The sequence below is a fragment of the Macrobrachium nipponense genome, chromosome 6 (genome assembly GCF_015104395.2).
Source record: "Macrobrachium nipponense isolate FS-2020 chromosome 6, ASM1510439v2, whole genome shotgun sequence".
NCBI classification, from domain to species: domain Eukaryota; kingdom Metazoa; phylum Arthropoda; class Malacostraca; order Decapoda; family Palaemonidae; genus Macrobrachium; species Macrobrachium nipponense.
In genome coordinates, this window is record NC_061108.1 from 112,730,800 (window position 1) to 112,756,924 (window position 26,125).

Here is a 26,125-nt window from a genome sequence, read left to right on the forward strand (position 1 = left end):
TGTAACGTGTCGCGAAAAGGTCCAGCATGGGTCTCCCACAAATCTGGAAAAGCCTGTCCGCCACCACTTGATGAAAGGACCACTCTGTACCTAAGATCTGATCCCGGCGACTGAGTTTGTCTGTGACCACGTTTCATTTCCCTGGGATATACCTGGCTGAAAGCTCTACCGAATTGCTGATTGCCCACTGGTGAAGCTCGACAGTCAAGGCATGAAGCTGCTGAGAAACTAGGCCTCCCTGTTTGTTCACGTAGGCTACCACCGTGGTGTTGTCTGACATGAGAACGACAGTGACCCTCTACCATCCCCCGAAACTCCTTCAGACCCAGGAAAGCCGCCTTCAACTCCAAGACGTTGATATGCTACTGCTTGTCCTCTAAACCCCAAACACCTGAAGCGATGAGGCCGCCTAAGTGCGCGCCCCAACCTGGAGGGAGGCATCCGAGAACAGAAGGAAGTCCGGAGGGAGAGAGCGCAGAGGGACGCCCTTCAATAGATTCTGGTCGTCCAACCACCAATGCCGGAGACCAGAATTCCCCCAGTCTCCATTGCAGAGACCGAAGATGAAGACGCCCATGAGGGACCAGCTTCTCCAGGGAAGATAGCACTCCCAGAAGAACCTGCCACTGATGAGCTGCACCACAGCCTGCAACTTCTCTAATTTCTGATCTGACGGGAAAGCTCTCGCCACTGTCGTATCGATGACCATGACCAGGTAGAGAATCCTTTGAGTGGGTACTAGGTTTGACTTTTCCTGGTTGACTAAAATGCCCAGGTCCAGGCAGAACTGAAGAAGACGATCCCTGTCTTGCAGCAGCTTTTCCCTGAAAACTGCCAAGACCAACCAATCATCGAGGTACCTCAGCAAACGGATCCCCTGAGCATGGGCCCAACTTGACACGAGAAAGAAGACCCTTGTGAACACTTGAGGGGCTGTGGTCAACCCAAAGCACAAGACTTTGAACTCGAAGATTTTGCTCGCCAGAGAGAAGCGAAGGAACAGGGATGAACAGGGATTTGGAAGTATGCTTCCTTCAAGTCTATCGACAGCATGAAGTTGCCTTCCCTCACAGCTGCCAACACCGAGCGCGAGGTCTCCATCTTGAACCGTGTCTTTCTGATGAAGCGATTCATGGTGGATAAGTCGATCACAGGCCTCCATCCTCCCGATGCCTTGGGCACCAAGATGATGTGACTGTAAAACCCCGGGGATGGACACACTACTTCCGCTATCACATCCTTGTCCAGCATCTTCTGCACCTCCTCCTGAAGAGCCAAGAACTTCAGAGAATCTGGTGGATACGTCTTCCAGAAGTCGAATGGCAACAGGTATCCCGCCCGAAGGACATCTACCACCCACTTCTCTGCCCCGTAACACTGCCACTTGGCCCAATGGCCAGCCAGGCATCCCCCCCCACCCATGGCGCAGGAGAGGGAGAGGCGCCCAACCTACCGACGGCCCCCTTGACCTCTGCTCCTAGGGCCTCTTCTTGGTTTAAAGGAACGAGAGCAAAAGGGGCGTTGGTCCTGAAACTTGGGCAGTAACGAATGGGAAGGCCCCGCCAAACTAGAGGTCCTCAATGGCCTACCAGGGGACGATCTCCTCGATTGCTGCTGGACCGGGGGAGGAGGGTTGGCCAAACTTCTCCGAGGGCAGGGCTCTGATCGAGACACAGCCTGGTGCATCAGACAGTCCTTGGTGTCAGCCCGATGTCGGTCTATCGCATTGTCGAGTTCGGTCTGTGGAAACAAAAATTGCGACAGCCGCGTCCTTCCTAAGCTGAAGAAGATTAGCCCATAAATTGGCACTGAGGTGAGCCAAATAAGAAAACGCCTTGCCCCCGGACTGCAAAAGACTGGCAAGCGAGGCGGCACTCACCAACCCATCAGGGGACCTGTCAGAAGCTATCTTGGCAACCACCACAGACCAGAGGTCCAACCAAGAAACCGTCTGCAACATGGAAGAGAAGAGAATGATGATTAAACCTCGCCCTTCTCGGGAACCGAAAACCTCCCGAAGAAGATGGGGCTACGTTACAAATAATACCCTGGCGACCTCCCGATACTTCCATCGACGAATCAATGGAAGAAAAGGAAGGAGAAGCAAGGGCAATGCTACTATGGGAGTTGACTACTGCGGAAGACAAAACATCGGGAATAGGAGTAAAGCCCTCCCAAGAAGGAAGAGTGGAGACTCTTCGACGTTCCCTCTTACCATAAAACTTCCTCCACTGCTCCAAAGGCCATGCCCGACATTCCGTACAAGGATTCGTAATCGTACAAAAATTGGAACGGCACCTACTGCAAGTGATGTGAGGTGAGGATCCGTCGCTGACGAAGCCAAGAAACGAGAGCACAGAAATCCAAGGGGGACATCTCCCTTGGAACCTCTGACAATAACTACATCAGATCTGGGAACCACTCCACTTGAGGCCATAGAGGGGTTACCAAAGTCATCCTGAGACCCTGTGGAATGGAATGGAATGGAATATGAAGTTTAGGCTTGAAGCCAAGCACTGGAATCCATAGGGATTATTCAGCGCTTTAATGAAACTGGTTTGACATGAATATTTGTTGATGATTTTATAAACTAAATAATACAAGCGATTTTAAAAATTATGATAAAAACGGATATCCGTCAATAAAAATTATAACTTCGCATTTCGTGAATGCAAACAAGAGTAAAAAACTTATATATACATGTACCATACACATACTCATATTCATATAAGTATGCTTATATAAACAACTTTAGTGTATACACTACACTTTGCAACGTACTGGGCGGTCAATATTAAATTTCATTAAAAAGATTAATGTCTCTAAGGAATCCAACAATTCTATTAACAGCTACATCCGGACCAAGCAGTTCTACTATATCCCTGCCCACTAACCCATGTCTCTGTCGTGCCGCAGAATACTTATGGCAATGGCATATAATGTGTTCCACAGTAGAGGAGAGTACACTGCATACAGACTGGTGCAGGTACCCCCTCCAACAGGAATCGGTGGGTCAATCGAGTATGGCCCAATTCTTAGACGACATAATACAGTTTCTACCCTACGATTTTGTTGGAAACCAGAGGGCCAATGTTCAATACTTTGTCGGATCTTCTTGTACTTTTTATTGTTGTCAGATAGGGAGATGACCAACGTGCTTGCCATTTATTTTTAACATATGACGAATAGTCCATTTCATGTCAGTGGAAGGAATATGGTGGAAGAGAATGCCTTCTTTATTAATGACATCTCTTGCTTCATGGTCAGCAAGTTCATTACCAGCAATACCCACATGGGAAGGAACCCAGCAAAACTGGACAGATTTGAATTTGGAGGCAAGCCTATATAACCATTCTTGAATACGTTGAACAATTGGATGTTTAGGGTTATACTGCTGAATGGCCATGAGTGCACTATAGAATCTGAGTAAATGGTGAAATTATTACCCTGTAGAGTAGAAGCAATCTCCAGAGATTTGGCTAATGCAGTCAATTCAGCTGTAAAAATGGATGCATTATTTGAAAGTCTGCCCACATACGAGTTATTACTATGAACAACAGCACAACCAACACCACTTGATGTCTTTGATCCATCAGTGAAAAGTTTAACAGAACCCGAATGCTTTCGGTCATGATCAAGAAAACAAGCCTTCACTTTTTCTCGGACATTAACAGATTTTTTAACAACAGTTTTTTTTGTTTTTACAGACCGATGGTTCTGGGGTCAACCAAGGAGGCAGCTTAGAGCAATGTATTGCCTTAATTTTTTGGTCTTTAATAGGCACACTGTCAGCTGCAGCATTAATTCTCACATGAAAAGGCTTGGATGCTCTAGCATTTGCAAACTGCTGTGAATCGTTTTGGTTAAGGATAGATGCTGCCGGGTTTTCTGGGGAACCTCTTAGTTTGAACATATACCGCAGTCCCAGTTCCTCTCGACGTAAGTCTAGAGGGAGCTCTTCTGTGTCGGTATATAAGCTTTCAACTGGAGATGTTTTGAATGCTCCAGAAACATATTCTCAGACCAGCATGATGAACTACATCCAACTCCTTAAGCTTGCTTGCACTTGCTGAAGAGTAGACTTGGCAACCATACTCAAGCTTTGATTTACATAAAGAGTCATATAACCGTAAAAGTGACCTCTTATCAGCACCCCAATTAAAACCTGAAACTACTTTTAAAATGTTAAGGGACTTCCTTCACCTTAATTTTCAAAGAGTCAATATGACTAACCCATGTTGTTTCTTATCAAAAATCATTCCTAAAAACTTCACCTCCTCCTCATATGGTATTAGTGTGTCTTTCAACCTAATATTTGGGATGGTTTCCTTTCGGGTACACCTAGTAAAACGAACTGCCACAGTTTTACTAGGGGCGAATCGAAAGCCATTGTCATCAGCCCAATTGCTGATTGCATTAACTGACTTTTGCAGAAAATTACAAGCTGCAACAGCATCATAACTAGTGACATAAATAGCAAGGTCATCTACAAACAAAGATGTCTTTACTGGAGGAGACACACATTCAACAATGCTATTTATAGCCACAGCAAATAAAGTGACACTCAACACACTGCCTTGTGGGACACCCTCCTCTAGCTCAAAAGCATTAGACAAGGTGTTTCCAATTCTTACTTTAATGAGTCTTTCACTTAGAAATGACCTGATGAAATTAATTTAACATATTACCTCCGTATTCCCATGTCATGAAGCTGCTAATTATACCAAAACGCCAAGTAGTGTCATAAGCTTTTTCAAGGTCGAAGAAGACTCCTATAGTCTGACAGCGTTTTGAGAAACCTTGCTGAATTTGGGTTGATAATCTTATTAGTGGGTCCACAGTGGAACGATTTCTCCTGAATCCCAAATTGGACAGATGATAACAAACCATTTTTTTCTAGATGCCACATCAATCTAGAATTCACCATTTTCTCAAACAATTTGCATACACAACTTGTAAGAGATATTGGCCGATAGCTTGTAGGAAGATGAGGATCTTTCAATGGTTTCTTTATGGCGAACAATGATTGCAATCTTCCAAGAAGGGGGGAGAGTACCAGTTTCCCATATTTGTTAAAAATTTTAAGAAGATAAGATTTAGCCGATTCTGGGAGATTTTTCAGCATGCTGTAAAGAATGTTATCATTCCCAGGGGATGCTGATACAGATGATGACAGGGCATCCCTTAATCCCTCAAAGTTAATTTGGAATTATAATTCACCATTTCCAGAATTTAAATTAAGGGAAATGGCTGAATTCCTAATATTCTGGAACCGAGTTGAATAGTTCCTGGAACTCGATACTTTGGAGAAATGCTCACCCAGTTTTCAGCAACTTCATAGGCTTGGTGACAAGGTCTCCATTGATTTTCAAACAGGGTGTTGGTGTTGGAACATACTTGCCACTTAGCTTTCTAATCTTTTTCCAGATCAATCTGGTTGGGGTCTTGGAATTTATGCCATTTATATAAAAAAGCCAGGATTCTCTTTTTACTTTTTTTAAAATATTTTCGTTGTTTTGCCATAGCTCGTTGGTAAATAGATTTTGCTGTTGCAGACTGACTGGGATTTTATAACGCCTGTAACATTTCCTGGTAATTTTCCTCAAATTACCACAGGTTTTTATCCCACCAAGGGACAGCAGGTCTGTGTGGGTTTCCCTTTGGTTTTAGGTATTGAATTTTCAGCACTATTCAATATTTCGGAGGCAAAGTACTCATAAGCCTTTATATGGCATTTGACGGATTCAAATTCCTGGGAATGGTTAATGCCTTCTTGAAATTTTACCCAATCTGCTTCCTTTTCCTTCCATTTGCTAGGACAAATCGAGGGGGCATTTCTCACAAACTTAAGATGAATGGGAAAGTGATCACTGTCATGTAGATACTCATCTACAGACCAATTAAAATCAAGATAGAGAGAAGAAGAGCAAATACTTAAGTCTATAGCAGATGAACCACCTGTGTAGAGATTATGGTATGTCATAGTACCATCATTAAAAAGTGTAAGATCATTATTATTAACAATGTCATCAATGATCCTACCCTCTGTGTCTAAAAAAAATCTCCACCCCAAAGTGTATTATGAGAATTAAAATCACCAAGTAGAAAAAAGGAAAAAAGGAGGGGTAGTTGATTGATTAATCCTTGAATGTCCCCAAGAGTGAACCTACATCTTGGGGGAAGGTAAAGAGAGCAGATTGTGATTTCACGGTCAAAAGTAGCCCGGATAGCAATTGCTTGAAGCTGGTGTTCAGGGGAACCATAAATGTTGCAATGCTTTAGTAATAACTTATTGCAACACCTCCATGGGCGCGATCCCCATCAGTGGGGTTCATTTTGTAGATTTCATAATTTACACCTGGATTGTATACTGAATCCCCAATTTAGTTTCTTGAAGACATACAACCCCTGGGTTATGCTCACTCATAATACCTTTAATATTTCTGAACGAGTCCTTAGTCCTTTACATTCCATTGTAAAATGTCACCAGATTGAATTTTAGTGCTAGGATCTACCAAGGGAAATTCTATATTGATCTATACTAGTTTTTTTGTTTATTTTCTTATGGGACTTTATAAGAGAATTTCTTTAGATAGTCTTGAGATATGTGGCTTATGATTATGTTTTTTATTATTTTTTGATATGGAGGATAGTGGACTTCCACTACTATTTTTCTTTTTATCCAAGGAACTTGATTCCTTGGTTGTTTCAGGGGCAGGAGCATCTTCATTTTTGTTATATTTTTTATGGGGTTTGGATATCTCCACCTTTTGAGCAGGTGGAGGAGAGGATGAAGGAGTTCTCTCTCTCTTTGGCCTTCTAGTTTTTTTCTTGTTCCATTACATCATGGGTTTCTTGCTGAAGAGATGGAATAGACACAGGGAGGATTTCATCATCTGGAGAGGAGTCTATAACAGCAGGCACATCTTTTTTGGATAGGGGTGCTTCAACCCTAGCCGGCCTGTCATCTAGATCAGATGACTGGGTTTCAATAGTTCTAGGTTTTACTGCAGGTAGAGGTGCTTTAGTTTTCATGGGGGCTACAGAATTTAGAGCCATAGCATAGGTCTTTGTCTGACCAATTAACTTCCTGGCGTAACTAATACTTATATGTTCAGCATTAGCTTTACATATAGCTGCCTCTTCATGTTTATATTGGCTGCACTTTTTATTGAATGGGGTATGATTCTCTTCACAGTTATACATTTTGGATGTTTCGAACAAGGACATGTTCAGGAGCCGAGCAATTATTACAAACTTTATCGTTTCTACAGAATCTGGATGGATGGCCATATTGAAAACAGTTGTAGCACTGCAGAGGTTTGGATAAAAATGGTTTGACTTTGACCCTTTCGTTTCCAAATTGATGTAAGATGGTACATCAAGAGTCCTCAAATGTTAAAATAACCATATTTGCCTTTGGAACCTTTTTTATCTTCCATACAGAAGTTGGACTGATTTCTAATATTTCTCTTTCTGTCAGTTCACAAAGGTCTCTATCAAATACCACTCCTTTACCATAACTAAAATTCATGTGTGGTCTAATTTCTTTTATCATATCATCTTTCTCGAAATTCTTCATTGTCAGCATGTATGACTGTGTCTTTGATTTAGCATGAATTAGGACACTGCCTTTGCCAAACCTTGAGATGTTCCCCATGTCAATACAGCCAACCTTTTTTTGGATGTATCTGCCAAATTTGTAGTAATTATAATTTTCCTCCCTAGCAGTTACTACCAACCACATTGGAGGTTTTGGTGTTCTTTCAAAAGTGTTGTCGTCATTCAAATTTGCTGAGCCACTTGTACCCATTGTGATGGTCTGTAAATATCCATATTTTTAGGGGCCCTGTCAGTCAGTGCTCCTTGACAATCTTTTTCTTTTTACAAATTGTTATGTTATTGATACTGCTGCTGGCTTTGAGTGCAGCTTCATGTTTTTCAAAAGTCAGCCATGCCTCCCATTTTTTCTCACTTTCATCGTAGTTCATCCTCAATTCTTCTATTTTGCCATAACTACCAAACGAAGCAGAGAGCGTCTCATAGTCACATTCCAAGGATATGTGCTTTACATGCAACACCCTCAAACTACTCCACTGTGTTCCCACAAATGGTTTCTTTTCAATTTGTGATGACTACCCTGAGAGGTAGTACCACCACTGGATCATTCCATATCCACGGTCAAGTTCATGTCACGGGTCGTCATCAGTGCCAAATCATCATCAAAAGGACCAGGGGTACTAGAATCCTTGTGGTTACTAGTCATAAAAGCTTTATTTTAAAAAAAAGAGAAAAATTAAACCTGAAAATATTAAAAAATATCATCAGCCTTTCATAAAGTTTATTCATTTCCACCAAGGCCAACAAGTGAGAGCCGACTCCCAAATGTCCGCGTCCTACCCTACCCCACTGGGGATGGCACAACATGGTTGAGAGTGGCGCAAGTGTAAGCCAAACCCGCTTGCTAGGACTGAGAATATTCAAGAATACAATCATCCCCACCCTAACCATGTTATGGGCAAACCGGAAAGAATGCCGAGAGTCCTATCCCCAGGACTAGACCCCCCTGGAATCCGTGGTCCAGCCCTGAAGAATAGTTCCGCCCTTGAGTTATCAATCTGATATCTCTCAGGTCCGAACATTATTGGGTAGTTGATGATCCTACCACAGCTCCCACTATTTAGCTTCAGATATAAACCCAATCCCAGCTATGATATCTTTTCCCATTCATCAGGTCCAATAAATTTTACTGAAGGTGGAAAATTCCACAATATTACTCCAAATGAAAATATACAAAAAAATATGAGACTCTTGGACTCAAACCCAGGAACTAATTCCTGGGGTTCAAGAGCCCCCTCACCACGTCAAGGTGGTCCCATATCGAGGGGGCTGAGACCCTGTGAACTCATCAGCCTGTTCAGAACTAAACAGATCAAACAAAACGGAGGGAAGGCATACACCTCCATGTTGACCCAGGGATGTTGGAATGCGTCCTCCGCCAATGCTAAAGGATCTGGGACCACTGACAGAAAATCTCCAGCTTCTTGTTGAAGCAAGTCGCAAAAGGGTCCAACTTGTTGAAGCAAGTCGCAAAAGGGTCCAACTTGTTGAAGCAAGTCGCAAAAGGGTCCAACATGGGTCTACCCAAAACCTGGAAAAGCTTGTCTTCTACCACTTGATGAAACAACCACTCAGTGTTAGGATTTGATCCCGACGACTGAGTTTAACTGCGACTAAATTCAGTTGCCTGGGATATACCTGGTTGAGAGCTCTACCAAACTGCTGACCGCCCAATGGTGAACCTCGACGGTCAAGGCGTGAAGTTGACAAGAAACCAGGCGTCCCTGTTAGTTCAAATAGGTTACCACCATGGCGTTGTCCGACATGAGAACGACAGAATGACATTCTACCTTCTCCCAAAACTTCTTCAGACACAGGAAGGTTACCTTCAACTACAAGACGTTGATATGTTGCTGCTTGTCCTCCAAACGCCTGAAGCAATGAGGTCGCCGACATAAGGCCGCCCAACCTGTGAGGGAGGTGTCTGAGAACAGAAGGAAGACTGGTGGAAGAGAACACAGAGAGACACCTTTCGAAGGATTCTGGTCGTCCAACCACCAACGAAGGTCTTATCTCACTTCCCGAGACAGAGGGAACATTAACAGGGGTGAGTCCCCTGCCAGGGGACCAGAATTCTCCCAGTTTCCATTGCAGAGACCGAAGAAGAAGACGCCCATGAGGGACCAGCTTCTTCAGGGAAGACAACACTCCTAGAAGAACCTGCCAATGATGAGCTGACTGATGTGGTTCCGACAGGAAGTTGCATGCCCCCACCCGCAACTTCTCCAATCTCTGGTCCAACGGGAAAACTTTTTCCACCGCCATATCGATGACCATGCCCAAGCAGAGAATCCCTTAACTGAGTAGGAGGTTCGATATTCCTGGTTGACCATGATGCCCAGTTCCAGACAGAACCGAAGTAGACGATCCTTGTCCTGCAGCAGCTTTGACCTGGAACTGCCAAGACCAAGTAACCGTCGAGGTAGTTCAGCAAACAGATTCCCTGAGCATGGGTCCAACTAGACACGAGAGAAGACCCTTGTGAACACTTGATGGGCTGTTGTCAGCTCAAAGCACAGGACTTTGAACTTGAAGACCTTGTTCCCAAGAGAGAAGCGAAGGAATTTCCTGGATGTCGGATGAACAGGGATTTGGAAGTATGCATCCCTTAAGTGTATCAACAGCATGAAGTCATCTTCCCTCACAGCTGCCAGCACCAAACACGGGGTCTCCTTCTTGAATCGTGGCTTCCTGATGAAGTGATTCAAGGTGGAGAAGTCGATCACAGGTCTCCATCCTCCCGACGCCTTGAGTACCAAGATGTGACAGTAAAATGGAGACAGCCACACCACTTCCTCTATCGCATTTTGTCCAGCATCTTCTGCACCTCCTCTCGAAGAGCCAAGAACCTCAGAGAATCTGGAGGATATGCCTTCATGAGCTGTGGCTTGTCCAACAGAGGGGGAGAGAAATCGAATGGCAGTACGTACCCTATCCAAAGGGTATCTATCGCCCACTTCTCTGCCACTTGGCCCAATGGCTTGCTAGGCAACCCCCCCTTGGCCCAGGAGAGGCGCCTAACCTACCGAGGGCCCCATACCTTTGACCCTTGGGCCCCATCTTGGCCTAAAGGAACAGGAACGAAAGGGACGCTGATCCTCTGACCAAGGGAGTCGAACGGGAAGGTCCTGCCGAACTCAAATTCCTCGATGGCCTACCAAGCGATGGTCTTCTTGACTACTGCTGGACAGGGGGAGGAGGAGCCGGATGTCTCCGAGGACGGAAATGGCCTGGGGCACTAGTCTGTCTTTGGTGTCAGCACGACGCTGGCCTACCGCATTCTAATCAGCGGAAGGATAGCCCATAAACTAACACTGAGGTGAGCCATATACGAAAACGTTTCCCTTGCCTCCGGACTGCAACAGATTGGCAAGAGAGGAAGCAGTCACCAACTCTTCTGGGGACCTGTCAAGAGCTATCATGGCAATCACCACAAACCAGAAGTCCAGCCAAGAAACTGTGAGCAGCATGGAGGCTGCCATAGATTCCAATGCTGAGGCATCCTGTGGAGACAAGGACGGAGCCACCGGCTACACCTGCTCCAAAGACAATCCCAGCTTCAGGTGAACGACATCTGGGTTAAGGTAGCGCGACATCAAAAAAGTAGTTTGTAGCATAATACTTTCTTGCCCCGTGAGAGGTGGGAGTAGTAACTTGGCAGAGCCTTTAGAGCGAAGCGAACCGTCACAGTCCGAAACAGAGGCGTTAACCCGAGGGAAGCTGGAGAGGATTGGGATCCTAAGTAGCTCCCACCAAGGCTTCCAAGCAAGAAGGAGGGAAGACGACTGAACCTGAGACTTACTTTACAAATTGTTGAACCCACGCATGAGATCAACAACTTCCGAAGAGGAAGGCAAAAACTCTTGCGTGTCTCCCTCCTGCTCTGGCAACGGAGAAGGATCAGCAGCCAAACAGCCCGAAACACCAACTAACCTGTCTGGGTTGGGTCAATGCGTCGGCTCCCGAGACAAACCCACTATAACAATAGGAACATCACTACGTTCTCCTCCAACAGATGATTCATTAACATGTCCGTGAATGGTCACAGGCATGGCCGACTTATGAACGTGAGGTGGAGAGGAATCCTGAACACTCGAGATCGAAGAAGAATCCTCAGGAATCGAATTCTAAGAAGCATCAGTGCGAGGGGCAGGTCAAACACTCCTGCTGCAGCAACTTCAAGCTCACCCCCTTCGACCTATATACAGGTGCCTTGAGATCTTTACGGCGACGAATAGACCTTGGAGAAGTAGCACTTGCATCAAGTGCATGGACAGGGGAGGTTGCAACACGCTTGTGATGTGCATGGACAGGGGAGGTTGCAACATATTCGAGATGTGCACGGACGGGGGAAGTTGCAACATACCCATGATTCAATGCAGGAGACGAAGCAGCCGCTGCAGAATACACGCAGGGGACAAAGCAGCCGCTGCAGAATACACAATGGAAGATACACTACACTCTCAGGGGAGGTTGCAACACTCGAGACGTGCACGGACGGGGGAAGTTGCAACACACCCGCAAATCGATGCAGGATGAATCCACCAATCTTGAGAACACGTCCTCGTAGTTCCTCCCTCGTAGGTGAAGAAAGAGCAAAATCCTTAGCCTTTCAATGCTTGATATGCCAATGTGGCGCAGAGGGGGAAGAGGGAGAAGATACCACTGGGTCCGCAAGCGATCTCTTCGCAGGAGGGAAGGACGAAGCAACACGTTTCTTTCCAATGCTCCCAACCGACAAGGCAGCCAACTTAACATCCAGAACAGTCCAACCTCTTAAGCACTGCCTGGCCTATAACCTCAAACTGATCTGCAAGAGAAGGCTCCCATGACATGGAAGGAAGGAGTAGCGAACGGGGCGGCAGAGATGATGTCATGACAGAGAGAGGCAGAGCTCAGATGATGACTAGGAGTGACATCATCGTTGGGAGTGACGTCACAAGCGGTGATGACGTCACGGTCTCCCCTAATCAGATGCCACTGGCGGAGGAATACACAACGATGGATCCCGTGACATCACAGCTTCCCTCTGACTCGAAGAAGTGGCAACTGTCACTGGCGGAGCAATAAAAGATGGCTGACTTCGACTACCCACGAAGACGAGGCCGGGAGAAGGGGGGATGGCCTGGCCAGCCTGAGGAGGAGGGGGGTAGCGAGCCTCCTAAAAGCGCGCAAGCAACCCCTCCAGGACGGGGACCCCCTAGTCTTCCAATCACCGCCATCTTGGACACCACCAACTCTGGAAGAAATGAGAATGATGAAAAAATAAAGCCTCCCCATCCTGGGAATCAAAATAATTCCCATAGAAGAATGGGCGACATACAAACATCAGCCTGGTGGCCTCCCCATACTCCCAGCGATGAATCAAAGGAAGAAATGGGAGGAGACACAGGAACTAGTCTACGTACTATGGGGGTTGATGGTGCAGGAGACGAGCATCAGGAAGGGGTGAGAAACCTACCCATGAAGGAAGTGTCAAACCCTCCAATGTTCTCTATAGCCATAAATTTACTTCCACTGCTCTAAGGCCATGCCCGGCATCCCATGCAAGGATTTAAGTACAAAAATTAGAACGGCACCTACTGCACGACGTTGCGGTCAGCCAGTGCCGAAGCCAAAGATGAGAACACAGAAAACCTGGAATTCCAGGACACACACGTTGACAAGGCCGAGAAGGAGCAGAAGCAGCCATAATATCTCCCAAACACACACGAAACGCAAGCGAAACGGGCAATGAACTGGGTAAAGGCCAAGAGAGGTAAACACTGCTCTCGCCCAGGCGGTCAAAGAAAGACTTAGGCGTGATCGTAGGTGAAGCCTTCACCCGATATACGCATGCATGCCAGATATCACAAGATTTCTTGCTTTCATCTGTTTTTTTTAAGCGGATTCAGCTAGGAGCTAGAAATGATCCTATTGTTAAGAACGAAGGTTTGTTCGCGTATGAACAAAAATTTTCTATAAGGTAGTCTGAGTAAGGAACTTGCAGACGCCCTCTGAGGGGAAGCCCTAGGTTTTATTGACCAAATGTCTGGAGTCACAAGGGCAAAGGACATCAATAGATAGAGAAAAATGAGACTGTAGGCCAGAACAGAGTCACAGTCACTTCCCAAGAATATTTCACTCCTTACTAAAAAACTAAACCCCGATAATTATGTTTCAATGTGCTCTGGAAGAAAAACGGGGGCTGCCCAGTCCCATTCAACCCTTGGAAGCCCACATGGCTCTTCTCTCAGCCACAGGAGACCACCCAACAAAATTCTACTCCCCAGGGTGTTTCAAGCCCATAAGAAACCGGATGTCTCTTGTTAAGTATTGTTCATAAGGTCTCATATAATTATAACAGTGATAAAATCAATGCAACCCATTTTAGGTCATTTGTCCTTCCTTTACTGGAGTACTGTTCTCTGGTGTAAATATCTGCTTCTGCTTGGGATTTATCTCTTTTAGATAGACTGGTTCGTGGTGATAGGTTTCTGTCTCCTAACAGTAGCAGTTATGACTTGGACCGTCAACAGATGGTCTCTCATCACTTTTTCGTAAGTTGTATGCTAACATTTTTTTCAGTCACAACTGATCCCTGATCCCCTTTTCCTACTGAGAGCAACCAGATTCACTGAACAGCAACACCAATAGACAGTAAACATGCCTTGCTGTCGAACTTCTCAGTTCCAGGTCCTTTATTCCTTACACTGTTGGACTGTGCAACAGCCTCCTATTGGATGTTGTGTGACTGGAACTTCAGAAGCATAGATGGCACCCAGATGCCAAAAGCACCAGCTTGACAAGAGGGTCACAACAGTTCAATGTCAGGCAGAAAGTGATGGTGTTATTACTAATAGAGGCAAACAACCTGAAGGCGCAACGAAGAGGGCCATATGAAGTCAAGGAGTAGGTTAATCACATGGACTACAAGGATGATACTAGTACAGAACTCAAAGACTGCAGGAAAACATTCTGTCCATCTATAATAAGAATGAAACACCAACAGCTATATTCATAATAGTAGAAACTTTTCCCAATCATTTGATTTTTATTTTTCTTTAATGGAACAAATACTTTTATGCACAGTATTGTTTAGTTTTTGCTCAAGAAATAGTTACATTTCTCGTTGCCAAGAAAAATCTACTTAAAATTTACATAAGCTCTGGATTTTCACTGCTTTACTTTTTTGTATACAATCATAATTCTTAACTGAAAATTGGAACTTAAGTTTCTGTATTAATGTTGTATTGGAATTTTAGAAAGAAGTTGAAAAAAATTACTTTGATTATCTTGAAATTTAAAACTTATAAATATAGATTTCATCTTTATAGCACCAGGATTACACTGATACAGCTTTCAAAATTGAATATTGATTAGTGTCACAAATGGAGACTGAGTATTTTCCATATGACTTCATCAATTATCATTAGTTGGTGGACAAAGCTATTTAGCATTTCAAAACATGCATATAGTATACCTACTAAATTTCAAATCAGTCTATTAATATTTTGCTAGATGACACCAAATTTGCCAATGTACATACAGTATTCCTTTTTATTCTTACCATTAAATACCAGTAAAATTATTGTTGTTTGTTATATTATCCCTATTAGTAAGATACTATCCATTAATCCTTGTAAACCATTTACTTTGAAGGATTAACAATGAAAATATATTCAAAACATAATTGTATTTCCCAACAGATCCCAAGATTATTTTTAATTGTCCTGAAATCCCAGGATCCAAAATCAGGACTCAAACTGTAAACCCTAATTGTGACTTTACCTATGATGAGCTTGCTTCACTTCTCATCTCAACCACCAGTACAGACTAGTGGATACTGGCTATTAAGTATTAGGCTATTAATAATATTATCATACCCACATATGAAGATTACGTATATGGGATGGCAACGTTGGAGATGACAAATATTTTGCCATACCGTTGTCAAATTTTATTGTGTGTCAGTTTGACCTATGAATAAGGAAAGATAACAATTAGTTCTGCCTCTAGAGAGTAAAACAGCACTGTAAATTTACGGTGGAAAGAAAGATACATAACATCAACAAATAACTATACATACAAATTAATGTATAAAAACTACAGCAGATAGATTTAACATTTGTATTTCTACTTATATCACACACTGTCCTTGGTAAATGCGCCTAGGATAATTTACCAATCTTTAAAGACTGCTGAGAAAATTGGCTGTCAATGCAGCATGACCATAATGGAGTTATCATATTTGCAAAACTTTATGCCTTAACTGTAGAAGAATATATGTACCCTCAAAATTAAATATTTCTGTTGCTGCATAAAGTATGTATTGTATATAGTAAATGGTGCATAAATCATTTGACAGTCTTGACAGACATCCAATAAAACACATTTTAAAGACTGCAGGATTTCCCATTAGACTGTATAGGTTGCATGTTGCAAATTGGTTTGGCTACTATTTGGCTGTCCAATCTTCCCACTCTTTATGATATGGGGGAAGGCATGACCTAGCACCCTAGGTTAGGGCAAAACCTTATTATTTACTTAAATTTACAATGGCCTACATTGGGTTGGGTGGGGGGGTCTAGAAGGGTGAGGTCTTCAGCCAGATGAAGACCTGGTGCCCTAAGTTATGTTACATTATGTAAAGTTAGATCTCAACACTATTTCAATTTGCAGTGCCCTATATTAGGTTAAGATGTGGGTTGGTGAAGGTGGGAGGGAGGAGGTCCCCTCAGCTAGGTAAGGCCAGTGCTCTAGGTTAGGTTGGGTTAAATAGTACATCTTCCTACCTATTTCATTTTTGTGTCATTCACATAACAGCCAATTTTTCCTACTGCGGGTTTTCTTTTCCTTTTGCGGGTTCCCACAAACTGTAGAATAATGAGAGGAGGGAGTTCCAGTATCTCTAAAGCTACTCATTTGCTAAGTAAATAATTGTCAGAAACATTTAAAGCACATTTGCAACTCTAGGGCATAATCATGGTTAAAAGTAAAAATTTATTTTGCAATTTTATGTTTAACCCCATAGACCTATTGCCTTGAAGCTTAAGTAAAACTGAAGACTACTACCGACACCTCGTTCAGGCCAGTCACCAACCAGGATACTATATACTACGGCCATAACATAGCCTAAAGCTTTTATTTTAGGGTAAACAACAGCCGACGATCCATCGTCATTACGCTGGGCAGGCCTTATTCACTCGATACTTAATTGGTGAAACAAGAATACATTACAACTTTAAGCATACCATTCAAAAGACTGAAGTTTCGTCAACATAATGTGATATATGAAAGCCCCTACAAACTAAAATAAGCATGCGAGCTCTTCGTAAAATGTTATTGTTATAATACAATTAAGTTTGTTCATACTTACCTGGCAGATATATATATAGCTGTATTTTCTGAAGTCCGACAGAATTTAAAAATTCGCGGCACACGCAGTGGGCGGCCAGGTGGTAGTACCCATTCCCGCCGTGGGAGGCGGATATCAGGAACTATTCCCATTTTCTATTCATATTTTATCAGTGCCACTGTCCTGAGGGGAGGTGGGTGGGCACTTTAATTATATATATCTGCCAGGTAAGTATGAACAAACTTAATTGTATTATAACAATAACATTTTGTTCATGAAACTTACCTGACAGATATATATATAGCTGAATCCCACCTTCGGATGGTGGGAAGAGACAGAATAGGATTTTTTGGGAAACTAAATTAAGTAGATGATATACATCTTGGTTTCTCACCTGTTAGCATAGCCGACTTCGTGATTACTGTCACCAAAGTCTGCTTCTGCGTTACTAGAGTTGCCAGCGAGGTAGAGACCTGTAATGCTGGTGCGCTCTAGATGATCTGTCAACGGGGGCGTGACCACAATGTGACTAGACCATATGACCATACTTCTGAGGGCACCGAAGCTAAAACCACCACCTGACCTAACCTATCAAAGTTAGTTCCATAACTTCTAGGCTAAAGAAAAGGAACGCGCCTCAAGCGACCAACCCTTCAAAGTTAAAAGCACACCTATCCCTTTTCTATAGGATAGGATTCGTGTTGCTTCCTGCCCCCAATAATATATCTACGGAAATGTATGGTCCTAGCGACTTACAGATCTCAAATGTCGTCTTCACATCCCGTCGGGAGTGTGAAGCGAACACAGAGTTGCTTCGCTAAAGCGTGGCACTCAGGATGTTACTGAGTGTCATGCTCTGTTGAAATGCTTCCGAGGCCGCGCCCTCACCTCTTGAGCATTCATATTAAGAAAAAATCTCAAATCTTTATGCAAACATAATGAATGAGACCTCTTAAAAGAACTCCTTGGCTATAATGCCAGGGTGTTCTTGGACATGAACCAGTCTGGTCTTTTATGGAACACCGCAGACTGTCGGGAGTGTGAAGCGAACACAGAGTTGCTTAGCTAAAGCGTGGCACTCAGGATGTTACTGAGTGTCATGTTCTGTTGAAATGCTTCCGAGGCCGCGCCCTCACCTCTTGAGCATATTCTACAATAGTTAGGACTTCTAGCTTATCTCATACTTCAGACGGAAAGATAGAACCATAAGGAAATTCACAGAGGTCGAGTTGGAGGAATAGTCATTTCCCTTCACTTACTCCAGAAACGGCCTCCTCCGATTGAACACTGAAAATAGGCAGCACTGCTTTGCCTTGGCCAAGAGACTGCCATCTCTTGAAGATCTTATCGCTATGTACCGTTGAAGACGAAGGTAGATATTGAATGCAACCTACGTCTTCACAGAAGAATCGAGAGAAGGATTCTCAAGATTCTGAACCTGTGCTTACAAATGACTGAAAACGCTAACCGCTATTTCATTGCTGTCCGGTGAGAAGTCGTAGTTGCAATGAAAGCGGGGCGTTCTTCAGTAATGAAAACACAGGGGAAAGCCGCCTGAAGAACTGCTTCTCATGGGCTGAACATTTGGAAGTAGAGCTGTCAGGTCGGAGAGTAGGCGATGTCTTTATGACATATCTGTTATATTTACTAAGCGAGTGTCTACCGAAAGTTCCGGTAGCCTCACCTTACCATGCAGACAACAAAGTCTGAAACTAGGCTAACTAGCTTCAGACATCAAATGCAATGAAAAAATTTACGATAGCGTATGCCTAGCCACAAATCCAAGTTAATAATCGAAAGAATAATTAGGATACTTAAGTGGCTAATGAAGTTTTCAAAATCCTAGGCGGAGGTCTGTAAACAGTTGTTTACCGACCGGCGACAGAAAAAATATGAATAGAAAATGGGAATAGTTCCTGATATCCGCCTCCCACGGCGGGAATGGGTACTACCACCTGGCCGCCCACTGCGTGTGCCGCGAATTTTTAAATTCTGTCAGACTTCAGAAAATACAGCTATATATATATCTGTCAGGTAAGTTTCATGAACAAAATATGTTTTCAAGGCAGTTTTGAAATCCAATATGACGGCAATCACGTGGCTGGCCATTCTAACCACAGACAATCCACCATCTTTCCCAGCCTTCCCAGCACTCATTTAAACAATGTTAAGTGTATATATGTAACGTTTATTGATCTTACTCGAGATTGCAGTTGTAATCAGCACAATAAAACAACATTTTGTTGCCTATATTAGTGAAAGTATGAAACTTGTTATTCCCGGGATCATGGTTTGAACTGAATTCATTTTTACCTTGTAATCGGTGGTTTTATCCTTACTGCCATCACAACTGAAACTCCACAGTGCTTATTTGATTGTAATTATACACATTATTGGTCTTAATCCACTCCAAATTGCACTTAACCCTCTTACGCCGATTGGACGTATTAAACGTCGAGTCAAAATGTCTCCCGTATGCCGATTGGACGTATCATACGTCGGCTCAAAAAGTTTTTTTTTAAAATTCGCGGAAAAATACTTATAGGCCTACCAGCCGAAAACTTTTGTATCACGCGCCTTGGGGGATGCTGGGAGTTCACGGATCAAGGCGTTGTTTTGTTTACAATCGCTACGCAGGCGCGCAAGCGCGAATTTCTTTCTTATCGCACTAAAAAGTATCAGTGACACATCTCGGAAATTATTTCGTCACTTTGACATAATTATTGCACCATTTTAAATTATCCTTTACATGAAGTATTATATATGAAAATGTGCGCAATTTCATGTAAAATACAACAAAAAAATACTCATGATTGTAGCTTTTATCAGTTTTGAAATATTTTCATATAAATAACGATAAGTGCAAAAATTTCAACCTTCGGTCAACTTTGACTCTACAGAAATGGTCGAGAAACGCAATTGTAAGCTAAAATTCTTATATTATAGTAATATTCAATCATTTGCATTCATTTTGCAACAAATTAGACGTCTCTAGCACAATATTTCGATTTATGGTGAATTTATGAAAAAACTTTTTCCTTACGTTCGTGCGATAACTCTTCCGATAAATTTTTTCGTGCGATTGTCCTAATGTTTTTGCACCCTTTTAAATTTGCCGTTACATAAAGTTTTATATATGGAAATGTGCGCAATTTCATGCACAATACAACAAAAACAACCCATGGTTGTAGCTTTTATCAGTTTTGAAATATTTTCATATAAATAACGTTAAATGCAAAAATTTCAACTTTCGGTCAACTTTGACTCTACCGAAATGGTCGAAAAACGCAATTGTAAGCTAAAACTCTTATATTCTAGTAATATTCAATCATTTACCTTCATTTTGCAACGACTTGGAAGTCTCTAGCACAATATTTCGATTTATGGTGAATTTATGAAAAAAAAAACATTACGTTCGCGCGGTAACTCTTCCGAAAAAATCAGAATTTTTTTGTGCGATTGTCGAAATGTTTGCACCATTTAAAATTAGCTGTTACATAAAGTTTTATATATGAAAAATGCGCAATTTCATGTAGAATACAACTAAAAATGATTGAAGGTTGTAGCTTTTCTCTTTTTTCGAAATATTTGCATATAAATCACGATATAGAAAAAAAACCAACGTTCGGTCAAATTTGACTCTACCGAAATAGTTGAAAAACGCAATTGTAAGCTAAAACTCTTACGGCCTAGTAATATTCCGTCATTTTTCTTCATTTTGAAACAAATTTGAAGTCTCTAAAACAATATTGTGATTTATGGTGAATTTTTGAAAAATATATTTACCTTCACTCCGCGCGCCGATTCGCGGCCGCAAGTCTCCGAAATACGTACATGGCATTATCCTAATATTTGCTCCTTTTCATATTAGCCTTTTTATAGAGTTTCATATATCAAAATGTGCGCAAATTCATGAAGAATACAATAAAAAATATTTGAAGGTTGTAGCTTTTTCCATCTTCGAAATATGTGCATATAAAAAAATATATATATTAAAATTTCGACATTCGGTCAAATTTAACTCGTCCGAAATGGTCGAAATCTGCAATTCTAATCTAAAACTCTTACAGTATCGCAATATTCAATCATTTGTCTTAATTTTGAAACAAATTGGAAGTCTCTAGAACATTATTTAGAATTACGGTGAATTTTTGAAAATAACATTTTTTTACGTCCGCTCGTTACGAATTCGTACATCATTTTGTGATAATATTTTTCCGGTGTTGCTTTTATTGTTTTACTATGTATTATATATCAAAAGGATTGCAATTTAGTGTACAAAACAACGAGAAAAAAAAAGTAACTCGTTAGCTTTGACCGTTTTTTGCACAGCGTGATTTGAATACAATTATCTAAGAACTTTTTTTTTTCGCTACCATATATCGCATTATTTACATATGATAATGATATTATTTTTCATTTCTGATGATTGCATACTAAACTTCAGGCAATGAAAAAAAAAATGAGCCAAAAATGAACTCTTAATCTTCAAAACTAAGCGCGCTGTGATTTTTTTTAAAAATTATTTTTTCCGGTTCCGCGCTCACTCCAAACCGGCGCCGGCATACAGGAGAGGTTTTGATTTTTAGGGCTTCGGCGTAAGAGGGTTAAACCACGTTGCTGTTCCTGGTTCCTAAGCACTCACTCCACAAACACAGTTACAAGCAGCAGACAACAACACTGTTTATGAGGCGCTAAGCTTTATTCCCTTAATTGTTTACTTTACTCATTATTTAGTTTAACTTTACTTTGTTACTTCAAAATATTTATTTAATTCATGTCTATTATCCATTTTTTGCAACCAAATTACCCCAAAAAATTACAGATATTTCTAAAGTAGATACAATCTAATGTTTTTAAACCTTGTCGTACATCTGTCTGGTGAAAACAAGAGCGGAGCCAACGACGGATAGTGGATTATAATTTTTTTTTCTTTTTGCTAGCACTTTTCATTAAGTTTGTATTAGTAATTTGATTTTTTTAATAACTGTATGCCAGAAATAAATGTAACCTTTAATGTTTGCATGCTAAGAATGGCAAAATCATCGTTGCCACATTAGTGGAGCTTCACACATACGCCAATGCATTATTACAAACTGTTTCCATAGTAATGCAATAATGATAAAATTGCTTTAATATTTATGTACATATATATACTTTCAATACATAGGCTAATTTCACCAATTTCCACGTTTTGTGTAAGTCTTATACCCAGTTTGGAGGGTGAACACATACCAATTGGCAGCAGAGAAGGGAAGGTGATGGAAGGAAGAAGGACAGGGGTGGCGTTGGAGGTGGGGGGAGAGGGTAAGTGGAGCTTTTTACTCCTGTGTTCGTATCCATTTCTGGATAATGGAGTTTTAGTCTCTTGAAACAAGGACAAGTGTCGTTATTCTTTACAATTAGTGATTCACGATACCATTATAAATTACAGCACCGCGTTTAATACACTATAGCAAAATCTCGTTCTAATAAAAGTGTTCGTTACAGAAATATTGCCAAAAACATGCTTGCACTGTCTCTGAAACCCATAGTAGGTATGCTGCTTCATTGTCAATCAAGTTTTTGTAATCAAGTATTTTTTACAATCTAGCTATTGCCTAAATTTGTATTTTTCTTAATCAAAACATATGCTCCTCAATGCTAACTTTCCTCGTTTAACGACTTTCTGGTCATTGCAAATTCGGCCCCATTAATTTCTTATGGTGCGAAAACAGACAGAGGCCCAGGGACCAAAAGCGATTGCGTCACACTACGGAGGTAATCCGGCAGTAAAATATCTTCATATATCCAAAAAGTAAATAATAACGATATATATATGCGCATTACGATTATAACAATTACTTGAATAACTGATAACAATCTGCATGAATAACTGGTAAACTGTTCTGCAAGAAAGTTGAGTATAGCAATTCATTTACAATAGGTAGGAAAGTCAAGATGTCGTGACATCATAATACAGGACTTGAAAAAACGTTCTAATTCCCAAAAATAATTACTTAAATTTGAGTCAGGAATAGAGTTACTTTTTCAATAACGAATATTTTCAAATTAATCATCATAAGTACATAAAATATTAATGTTTACAATTTATTTAAATAATTATCTAGTGCACGTTTTGTCGTCGTCTTCTGCCAAAACAGTAGTTTCCTTAAAAACGCCGTGGCCAGGGACCGTTTTCCGATTGTTGTGATGAAAGTGCCCCAGCGTCTATGGGTACAAGTGGTATGCGGATTTATCACAAGGAAATGGGAAGTTTGTTGACACAAGCAAATCCGCAAACATCGAGATGGCGTCAATCTTCTAAGTTATTTAATTGTAAGTAAAAATTTCGAAAGCGTTTTGGTGAAGTTTGCACTGTGTTGACCACCCTTTTCATTACCCTCTGTTTAAAGCTTTAAATTTGGCCTTAATTTCTAACTTTGGAGAAAATACTTACTTCGAAAGGAGAGTAGAGGTCTTTCGCTGCGTTCTCACCAACAACAACTCGCGACTAATGACCATCTCCGGTGTCAGGATGCGTTATAGGCTAAGTACTTTTTCGGAGGGTGTCCAGCCGTGACCGTCTGTGTGTTGGCCAGTCCATGCGGTTGTTTACCCTATATAGGTACATAGATACACTAATTTCACCTATTCCCCAGGTTTTGTGTAAGTCTTATACCCAGTTTGGAGGGTAAACACATACCAATTGACAACACTGATAAACAATTGAAGAGCGCAAAACGCCACAAAGAATGCCGTAGTCCCCTTGAATAAGTACTGGTTAGAGGTCGGGTTTACGATTGTTGTGATGAAAGTGCCTCAGCGTCTAGGGTACAAGTGGTGTGCGGATTTAGCGCAGGAAATGGGAAGTTTGTTGACACAAGCGACTCTGCAAACATCGAGATGGCATTAATCTTCTTAACTTTTTAATCATAAGTAATAATTTCAAAAGCGTTTTAGGGTAGTGTGCACTGCGGTGGCCACACTTTTCATTACCATCTGTTTATATCTTAAAATATGGCCTTAATTTCTAACTTTGGAGAAAATAATTAATTCGAAAGGAGAGTAGAGATCTTGAGCTCCTGCTATCACCACCTACAAGTCATGACTGATGAACATCTCCGCCGTCAAGACGTGTTTAAGTAATTTTTCGGAGGGTGGCCAATACCGCGATAGTTGGTGAGTTGGCCAGGCCACTCGTTTGTTTACCCTAGTTTATATTTCTTTTGTTCAAGTTTTCATATTCATCACCAAGGGGCTGATGCTAAACATAGTGCCCATACTGTGCATACTAAACAGGTACTACCTACTACCTAGGTAGTTACCAAACCAAAGGGGGGAAGACCTAAATAACTGCTTTGTGTCGGATGGTACTAGGGTAAAAAACCACATGGTACACGGGTGGACCATGTACGATCAACGTGTACAACCCCCAATAAAGTACATTAGCTATAACGCGTCCTGTCATCGGAGATGGGCATGAGACGCGACTTGTGTTGGTGAGAAACGGAGCTAAAGACCTCTACTCCGGTGTCAGGACGCGTTATAGGGTAAAAAAACCGCATGGTACAGGGGTGAACCATGTATGATCAATGTGTACAACCCCAAGAAAATTACATTATAATGCGTTATAATGAGTCCTGACATCGGAGAAGAGGTCTTTAGCTCCGTTTCTCACCAACAAGAAGTCGCGTCTGATGCCCATCTCCGATGTCAGGACGCGTTATAATGTACTTTTTTTGGGGTTGTACACGTTGATCGTAAATGGTTCACCCCTGTACCATGCGGTTTTTTACCCTATTTCCTTGGAAACTGAATTTTTCTGTAACATTTTGGTTGCTTATCAAGAATTTACTTTTACATTTGGTTATATTTGACCATTCCTAGCAGTCCATGCAGTTGTTACTTAGCCAGAAATACTCAAAAGGGGTTTGGTAGTAGGTCAGCCTAGGTTAGGTTCTTCAAAAATTTTAGATTGGGTAGCACACCAAATTTGAACTATATAGGTAACACATAAATCTGGGATAAATTATGGTAACAGATCTTGTGATACACGCTGTATAGGTAGTACATATAGGTAGCCACTTTAGGGAAGAGATGGTGCGATTTGACATAGGATAATAGTAAGGAGGGAACAGGAACCTGTTGTGATGGGTTACGTAATTATTAGGCTAGCCCCTGTGAACCCATGTTTCGGCTTCGTTTCTGTATCGCCAACCCATGAACTTATTTCCCACTGTAAAGAATATTCTATTATCCCAATAGATCTACTGGTTGTATACCCTTACTGGAAAATGAAATCTAGCCTATTACCTAGTTGCCCTTAATGGCTTTGGGTGCGTTCTGAGGACTTTTCGTTATCTAGGTATTTCGTCGTTTTATGGCTAGCTATTTAGCCTATGCCTGCTTACCTAGTAGTCTTTTAACGATACCAACATTTAAAACTGTTCAAATCACACCCAGAGCCATTGAGATAACCACATTCCGTAATACTGTTCAAATTTGTAAAACGTACCCGACTCATTGGGCAAGGCATTAGGCCGTTGAAATTGTAGGGTACAACCAGTCGGATGACGTCACTCGGTTACCTTCAAGTTCAAAAAGATGCAGACAATCAATTATCTCGTTCAAAGTTACCGTACAGGAATTACAGAGCCAATGTGACAACTTACGCAACTGACTTTGGCACACTGTCGCTGACCCGGGGGTTGAGTTTGAAATCGTATCGGACCGCTGGCCTGGGTGCAGAGAATCCGCACCGCGCTGGTATCAGCTGTTGCACAATTAGTTTTTTTTCTTCTTCTTCTTCTTTTCCCTTTATAACTGATTAGTTCTGACTCACTCTTAATACTTTATATATGTGGCTATCTCATTTTTTATTTACTTAGTGAGGGTGCGCAGCTTAACGGGACACTATAATCTATTGTCTAAAAAAAAAAAAAAAAAAAATGCGTCTTCAGAACAGTGAAACCAAGGTGCACAAAAATAGAGAAATCAGCTTTTCAATTTAATAATTTTAAATACTGTCTTAAAATATAGTTTAAATAACCTATTATCCTGTACAACGAATATGAACATGCTACAACTTGTTAAATTAACGATTGTCTTGTTTCGAAATATACAGTAATATGGGCAAAAAATATCTTAAGATAGGGTTCTTTCCGGAGTGCCATATACTTGTTACCT

The 26,125-nt window shown here is 41.7% G+C and overlaps 1 protein-coding gene across 6 annotated transcripts in view; it reads right to left on the reverse strand.

The window, feature by feature from the left end:
* Window positions 1-25,878, reverse strand: part of LOC135216898 (zinc finger protein 62 homolog) — a 40,631-nt gene extending 14,753 nt beyond the window's left edge. For 3 of the 6 annotated variants that reach the window (XR_010314957.1, XR_010314956.1, XM_064252432.1), the window contains exon 1: window positions 25,612-25,878. The gene's annotated coding sequence lies outside the window, so the exon portion shown is untranslated. Of the gene's footprint in view, window positions 1-25,454 lie in introns of all 6 variants that reach the window. The other 3 variants (XM_064252435.1, XM_064252434.1, XM_064252433.1) reach the window with 3 other exon arrangements.
* Between the last annotated feature and the right edge of the window lie 247 nt (window positions 25,879-26,125).